At 42.2% G+C, this 7,998-nt stretch overlaps 1 long non-coding RNA gene across 2 annotated transcripts; it reads right to left on the bottom strand.

The window, feature by feature from the left end:
- Positions 1–396: 396 nt before the first annotated feature.
- Positions 397–6,861, bottom strand: LOC103907472. 2 transcript variants are annotated; one of them, XR_658092.1, is made up of 5 exons: positions 6,697–6,861; positions 4,738–4,856; positions 3,411–3,504; positions 2,316–2,525; positions 397–737 (listed from the first exon to the last, which is right to left on the bottom strand). It is a non-coding gene; the product is annotated as an uncharacterized LOC103907472 (long non-coding RNA). The 2 variants fall into 2 exon arrangements; XR_658093.1 differs by lacking the exon at positions 4,738–4,856.
- Between the last annotated feature and the right edge of the window lie 1,137 nt (positions 6,862–7,998).

The following is a 7,998-nucleotide window of genomic DNA, read 5'->3' as shown; positions in this document are numbered from 1 at the left end:
TCATATACTCCTCACCCTCCTTCTTTGAAGGCAGACATAAAATACTTGTGTTAAACAATTTACAGATTCTCTCTCCGTGTGTGGGTGCTCACTGCTCAGGTCCCAGCAGACTGGTGCACAGCCACTGCCATTCATCCAACAAAGGGGTCAGCCGCGGTCACATTCTCAACGCAGAACTCCAGGACACCGCTTGGTATTCAACAGTGCGGTTTGCACCGTGCTTCTTTCCCAGGTAGCAAAGAACACATTTAACAGAGCTATTTGAAATACAGTGCCCACATATTTACAGAAACTAACTGGATGATTAGTCACTACTAGCCATCCTGGTTTAAACACTACTGCAAAGTTATGTACAGGAAACTTGAAGAGCAGAACATTATCTTATAACCTGGAATTCAAACTCACTGACTTTATTAACACAGGTGAAGTTGCTCAGCAATTACATGCTGAGTGAGACAGGTCAAGCCCCACATGTTTGTCACCCCAACCACATTCCAGTCATTGCATCAGTTCCATTCAGCCAACACCCAGCTCAGACTCAAGTACGGAGCAGTGGCACTTTGGGAAAGGGCACTAGAAAGGGAATTTACACAGAATATAAAGTGGCACTCTGTAGCGATCTTCGTGGCAAATCTTCAATGATTTTTTAGCCATTCTCATTACCTATAACACACCCTGCTTCTCCCCAGAAAGCCTGGAACTGATGGCCATCTTTGGCTCTATAATGAGGAAAAAACCTGAAAGTAAAAAACCATAGAAAAGTAGTATTTTATCAGGAAATCTGCTGTACTAGCTCAAAACAGCTGTCTCATGACAAATATCCTGCAGAGGTAGAGATGACATTTCAGAAGATTTGCAACAGAAGGATACCGTGCTCCCTTCTGGCCACCCATTATCTTCTGAGTGCAGAATTTTTACAGACAGTTCATGAAGTTTCACAGCTCCCTGTAATTGGTGCAATTATGTTCATGTCTGGAAAAAAAGGTATATAGAAGTCTGGGCAACCAAAGTCATAGCTAGGGTGCAATTATGTTCATGTCTGGAAAAAAAAGGTATATAGAAGTGTGGGCAAAGTCATAGCTAGTTTGTTTTTTTTTTTAAAGAGGGTTGGAGCTCCAGTGTCCCTGGATTACGACATCCAGCTCATGCCAAGTCAACAAGGCTGAGGGTTGGAGCTCCAGTGTCCCTGGATTATGACACCCAGCTCATGCCAAGTCAGCAAGGGCCATAGAAAAAAGACAAAACCAACTTGGTTTGATCAAAATTAATGTAAGCTCTTATCCTCTGTGTGAGTACTGGAAGTTTAAACAAGATTTAGGCAAGGCCTTTCCTTCTTCCAAGGTTGGGGTGCTCTTGCATTTCCTCCCTTAAAATGATCCCATATCATAGATTGGTCCTTTCCATAAATCCTCTTTGCCTCCCTCTTATCCAGACAAGGTAAGAAGTAATTTCTCATTACATAATTAAAATCTAATTAATTCTTCCCCAGAAAGATCAGCTAAGTTTTTAGGCACCTGACTCCATGTATTTGTAATGCATAGCTGCTGACCAGCACCCAGGAGAAATAGTGACTACAGGTGAGTTGCTCCCATGCTAGGTTCAAAGCCAAGTTAGCTTGTCATTGCCAGCCTGAAATTGAGGCTCAGATGAATTCTTAAAAGCAGGCCCTTCTCCCAATATCTAGTATTGCACTTTTGCAGTGTTACTAACAATAGCTAGTATTTTACTCTCAGGAAGATGCATGTGGGAAGGACAAAGAAAGAGCAAAGCAACTTGCAACATGATTATCTTCTCCTTTCTTCATCCCATCTCTGACCCAGTGACCACATCATCAAGCATCCTGTGGCATTTCTCACATTAGCCCTCTGCTCCATCAGACACCCCAAGCCCCAGTGCAACACAGTACACCTGGGCAGCATCCCAACCTGGACCCCCATCCACCTCTAAAGCCAGGGAGATGAGGCAGGCCCAACAATGTGTAGCACTTCTAGGGCAGTATACTTGCTGATTGCTTCCTTGACTATTGTTCACAACAACCAGCTAAGACACTGCCAAAGAAACACTCACAGCTGGCATCACTCAAGGAGGGAAGTTAGGGCAGGTTGTTCGAGCTCCTCCTCTCTTCTCATTCTCAGAAGGCAAGAGTCTGGTGACAAACAAACAGTCAATGAAGCAACTGCAGCAGTACTAAAGAAAACAACTTTCAAGGGAGAAGAGGCTCAAAACCATAAATTGACAGTTACCCTGTCCCCTACCCCCAGTCTTGGTTAAGGTTTTTAAGAATTACAAATATTAACAAGATAAACCCAGCTTACTTGTCTGCAATACATATTTATCTCAATGAGTTCCCAAGTTTCACACACCACCATTCAGGCAAGACAGAGGAACAATAAAGTGTTTCCAGATGCTTAATAGTTTAAGACAAAACTATTTAAAGTCTTGGTGGGTTCACTTCACTGCACAGCTCTGCTCCTAGGTCACGCATATGGTATGTTAGACAAAGAACTCACAGGGAACACCATCATCTGCAAAACGAATGAAAAAGGGACCAATACTTACTTGTACTAAAGCCATTTGACTTTCCCATTATACATGTGGAACAGCCTGAGATACACGAGATATGGTGTTATCTAGTATTCCTGCAATCCTCAGTTCCTGGAAACACATGAACATGTGAGGAGACAACCTTCAGGGCAAAGCAATTCCTTAACTCTTGCATCATAGCCTCAAAAAGCAGGTTATTACTCAAGGGCCTCTTGTGCAACACGAGTATAAAGGTAAAACATGCAGCATGACTAGAAGCTCAGTGGCTTTCGTCAGCCTCTAATTTCTTTCAGTCATCCCCTGGCAACACTACATCTGTATATTCCAAGACATCTAAGCCTTCTATTCCCCCTCCTAATGCATCAGGTTACAAATTCCAGAAAAACTCAGGAATTTAGTTTGTGTTTGGATAGCAAGACAGAGCTAAGACTCTCGATTCTTTCTTGCTCTCACCCTGTTTTGCTCACAATGAAACTGTATTTCATCTTCCAACAAGTTATCAGAAGCCTGCCATCCTACAAAGAAAGGCACGAGCACCAACTGAAAGGCAAGAAATGGAAACACTTCAAACTGAAAAGCAGATGTTAACACGCCAAACTCCTGGCTACCACTGAGTCTTCGATGGCCAGCATTTGGGAGCATATGTTTTTTTCAAAAGACATGCAGTAACCCAAGACAAACCTGTCGAGTTTATTGCAAGAGTCATGAGATAAAGTTCAGTGGCTTCTATTGTACAGGATAGCAGTGCAGGTGATGGCGAAAGCTCATGCCCTCTATATAATATCAAAGGAGACTGACAAAGGTGAAATGAAGTGCTGTAACTGCACACCAATCAAACCAGCACAGCAGAGCACAGTAATACCCACCAGGCATTGTGATAACAGAACAAGGGCTCCATTCCCTGTGTTCCAGGAGACAGCACCAATTAACAAATCACTTCTTGACTGTAACCTTTTCACCCTAAGGAAAAAAGCAAACAATTCTGAAACATCAAAATCAAGACTTGACAACAGTACCCACCTTCTTGCCCTGAAAACGTGTCCCACTCTGGAACTAGCTCTCTTGTTTAAACAATGACCTAATCATCCCTCCAACATTTCCCATCAGGATCAGAACAAACCAGACTATCTCAAAGGCAATTAACAGGTCAGGGACAAGCACAGCTATAGGAGAGCAAAACAATCTGGTGCAGAAGAGGAAAATACTACTTCATCTTTCGTCCTCCTCCAGGGACATACGAGACTGCAGAATTGCTGTTTTGGGAACCGTAAAACTCTCCTTTGAGCCACTAAAAATTAAGCACGACAAGGCGAGGGAAAAGATGCTTTGGAGAACAACCTTGTATCTATGCAGCAGGATAATGATCCTGCTTTTAGTTTTTCAAATAATTTTAGCTCCCCTATTCTGCTTGCTACCTAAAAGAATTCCTAGTGCCTTAGGAAAGGAGGAAACAAGTAATCCAACTGAAACTGTTTAACACTCTGGGAGAACATGGAACAGCAAAACCACCCTTGTATTCAAGCCTCACAGGAAGAGCAGCCCCAAAAAATGTGCCCAACACCCAAAGTAGAAAAGAGGGAGTGCAGCATGGCACATCAGTACCACTCAGCTGGTCCAAACAAATCCACTCAAGCCTTCAGCTGCAAGGGGCCAGCATCTTAGATGCAAATGTATGTCTCAGTTGGATCTAATCCATTGAGTCCTGCTCCTGGCAGCCAAAGATCTCAATAAATCTAGACAATATCTATTAAATTAGTGCAGTTCATTATGATTTTTATTGTATAATCTAAGATGTCAACTGAATGGGGACTGCTGTACTAGGCACTGTACAGTGATGTAGTAGAAGAATGCATCCCTACCCCTAACATTAGTGCAGAATAAACCCTAACAACTGTGTTGCATGAGACAAGATATTAATTCTTTCTCCCAAATCACTGCAGAGTCATCTTAGAAAAAGATGACCTTTCCTTAATACGGACAAAAATCTTCATGGTATTAAGTATAAATGAAATCTCATCACAGGCAAGTATGTAGGAACACCCTTCTCCACCCTTCCTATTGATGTACCTGGAGAGTACATAAGCTGCAACTCAAAGTTTTTAATTACATGAGTCTGGGACAATAGACATGAGTATTTTTTCCCCACAAGTAAGAAGTTCACAAGCCTCCTCCACAGATGTGAATGGGATTTACCATCATGTGGAGTCCAAACAAGCTGGCAATCAGGCAAGGATCCTTCAGGCTTTACAAGCCCAGTTTGAGGACTATGCAGCAAGAGCTAAGGTACAGAGAAGCATCCCCTCTGCAGAGACCTAGAATCATTTAACTGATTATTCACTGCTGTGGCTGCAGGAAAAGCAAGCATTTGCAATACTGAAGAAAGTTATCCAGCTCTTGAGTTTGCTCTTATTTCTAGATGGATGATCAGTGGCTATATTTCTAGGGATGACTGACTTGGGAAGAGCTTTGAAGTCTTACAGGGAAACCAAACAGCTTAGCTAGTTTAGCATTAGAAGAGACCTGTGCAAAGGCACTAGCCAATAAGCTGAACAACTTTTCTGCTTCAGCAGCTTGTCTAACAGCAAATCCTTTTCTCTTCCCTTTAGTTCAAATTTACTGTGATTGTGCATTTATGGAAAGCATTCTGCTTTAGGGAATTGTCTACAAGGAATTAGCCTATGAAGAAATCACTACTATAAAACAACAAGCTGATGGGTGTGGAGGATGGAAATACTCTCCTGTTACAGAAATACTGCATTCCAAGAAAGGTAGAGAGTCCTGCCAGGTAAGATCTGCAGCAATCATTTTGCCATCACTGAAATATGTGATATTATAAGCTTCATTTAATGAAGCACATTTATTTCAAGTTCATTCCCAGCACTGTGTCATCCTCCTATTGTCAACAAGCGGAGTTTTAGGCTATGACTGACCTAGTCCCAAGCCTTGAGCTAGTTCCTGGAGTTACACAAAGTCTCTCTAAAGATTTGAACAACTCCTGCTGGAAGCCTGATGCAAACAGATCCTGTCACTGGAGGCTCCAAATACTTCCTGTTTTAAAGCAAAAGAAAGCTGAGTTTTCATCTGTGAAATTTGTGGGTGAAACTCAGCAACAGGAGAAAGCTTGAATGAAAAAGATGAAATGCCAGTTTTCAAACTTCAGAAAGATTTAGGTTGGAAGAGACTCCTGGATATCAGCTAGTTGAACTGCCTATTTTAAACAAGGCTAACTTCAAAACTGTATCAGGATGCTCAATGTCTTTTATACAGGCTGCTTTAATCAACCCTGTCAAATAGACAGGGTTCTAAACCATAGAATTAGAAGTAATGTCTAGCTGAGTCTAGTATGCTTACTGGGATGAACTGGGATTCCACAGAAAAATCATCTTAAAGCTATACCAAACCACTAGTGGTGGTTGCAGAGCAAGAACAAATTCTCTTCTTTCTCCCAAAGGTGTCCTTTTATACAGGCTGCTTTAATCAACCCTGTCAAATAGACAGGGTTCTAAACCATAGAATTAGAAGTAATGTCTAGCTGAGTCTAGTATGCTTACTGGGATGAACTGGGATTCCACAGAAAAATCATCTTAAAGCTATACCAAACCACTAGTGGTGGTTGCAGAGCAAGAACAAATTCTCTCCTTTCTCCCAAAGGTGTCAGTCTTTCCTATTATGAACCTTCAGGTAGGCAAGGAAGTGTATTGCTTCTCCAAATACAGTCAGTTTTCCTGACTTATAACCTTTACAGACAGGTTTCCCTTTTTAAGAAAAGAATACATTTGATAAATTCTGACTTAGATTTGATACAAGTCCTATGATACGTGGATCCTGGGTTTTGGGTTAGTCTCTCCAAAAATTTTCAGACTAGTGCTGTATTATCCCATCTTCTACTGCAACTCCTGCGATACACCACCAAGTCAACCAGAAAATGGTTCTAGGCTATGACTCTCGGCAATGCTTATTAAGCACTGTTACTATCACACTTTTCCCTGTCACTTTCTTCTCCTCCAGCCTCCCTATAGCATCCTAATTCCCCAAGTACAGGACTCAAGCTGCTTAATCACTCCTGTTTGCCTTTTTTTTTTTATTAATCACACAGCAGAAGCCTTCCTCATGAGATGTATTGACATGACCCTAGATAGGAAAGGTATTTACCAGTTTCTTACAGTTCTGTGGTAGGAGATGATCCAGCTGGCAGTGGTACGCAAAGTCCATCTAAGCTCCCAAGTGACCCCAGCTTCCTGCTGCTAGGCCTGATATACCGCAAGCAAGCCGAGCACAGGCTCCAGAGCCGTGCAGACACCTGCTTCATAGTTCAGACTCACTGCAAACTCAGTTCCGGCTTTCTTGATATAGCCACGACTCCACCCCACGTACTGCCACCGCTCCTGCAGGCCAGCCTCACAGCTAATAAGGAAATGGGACAATACCTTTGCAGTGAGTCACAGGCTGTCTAAAACAAAGCAGAACTAAGGGAAAAGAATAGACAGTACTAGCAATTCCTTTCTGTAAAACACAGAAAGACAGGCAAAAATCACGCAAGATAGGTAAGTGACAGAATGACAGGGGAAAAAATAGAGTCTATTGAGATGGGTCAGCATTTCTACCTGTAGGACAGCTGCATTCCTAACCCTACCGATTTTCAGCTAGTCACTTGGCTCAGAGGGACACAGCCTTTTGGGTAACAGGCTATTTTCGTCTTATTGCAGGTGACAAGTGAAAAAGCAGGAGCAGTTTTGCAGCCCTGGGATCATGTTGCAGATAGAAGCCAGATCTGCTCTCAGTAGCTTCTTTCCACAAACTTTCCTGTGCCCTGAGAAGCACAAGAGCTCTCAGATATAACAGGGAAAATTCAGGAAGGAGTTCAGATTATTACACTACTGAGATCTGCAGGACAGCTACGTCTGTCCCTCAATCACCTACTCCAAGAAACAGACACAAGAATTCCATAAAACAGGGTACAGTTAAGGATACTATGAAGAAGATCTAGAGCAACCACCTCCTCCCATTCCTTAAAAGGCATCATATTTAAAATCTACTACATCTCACTCAAGTGAATCTCCGTTTGGGATCTCACTGGGCCTGACCAATATCACTGGCTTAAGCAATATTAAATCCCCACATCAAAACAAGACAGAATCATGGAATTAATGTACACACTTACTGATTTTCTCCACATACTGTGCAGTGAGAAACATGCGCGCGCACACAGTACACCAGACTTGTGCCTTCTTCCACAGCAGGGTTGAACAATTCATTCTTTGCCAGATTCAGTGCCACTTCTTCCTTTCTTTCAGATTTCATCTTTCTTTTTACATGAAGGCAAGCAAAAAAAGCCCTCTGCTCTCTGCATTCTAGTAAATTCTGTCTTTCTTCCATTTCCTCCTATAATAATAATAATTAATGAAGCTTTCATTACCTTTCTTCCCCTCTTCTTTCCCAAATGAGATCAGATAT

The sequence above is a fragment of the Aptenodytes forsteri genome, unplaced genomic scaffold, assembly GCF_000699145.1.
Source record: "Aptenodytes forsteri isolate BGI_AS27 unplaced genomic scaffold, ASM69914v1 Scaffold61, whole genome shotgun sequence".
In the NCBI taxonomy this organism is placed as follows: domain Eukaryota; kingdom Metazoa; phylum Chordata; class Aves; order Sphenisciformes; family Spheniscidae; genus Aptenodytes; species Aptenodytes forsteri.
This window is presented reverse-complemented; position numbering and strand designations above follow the sequence as displayed.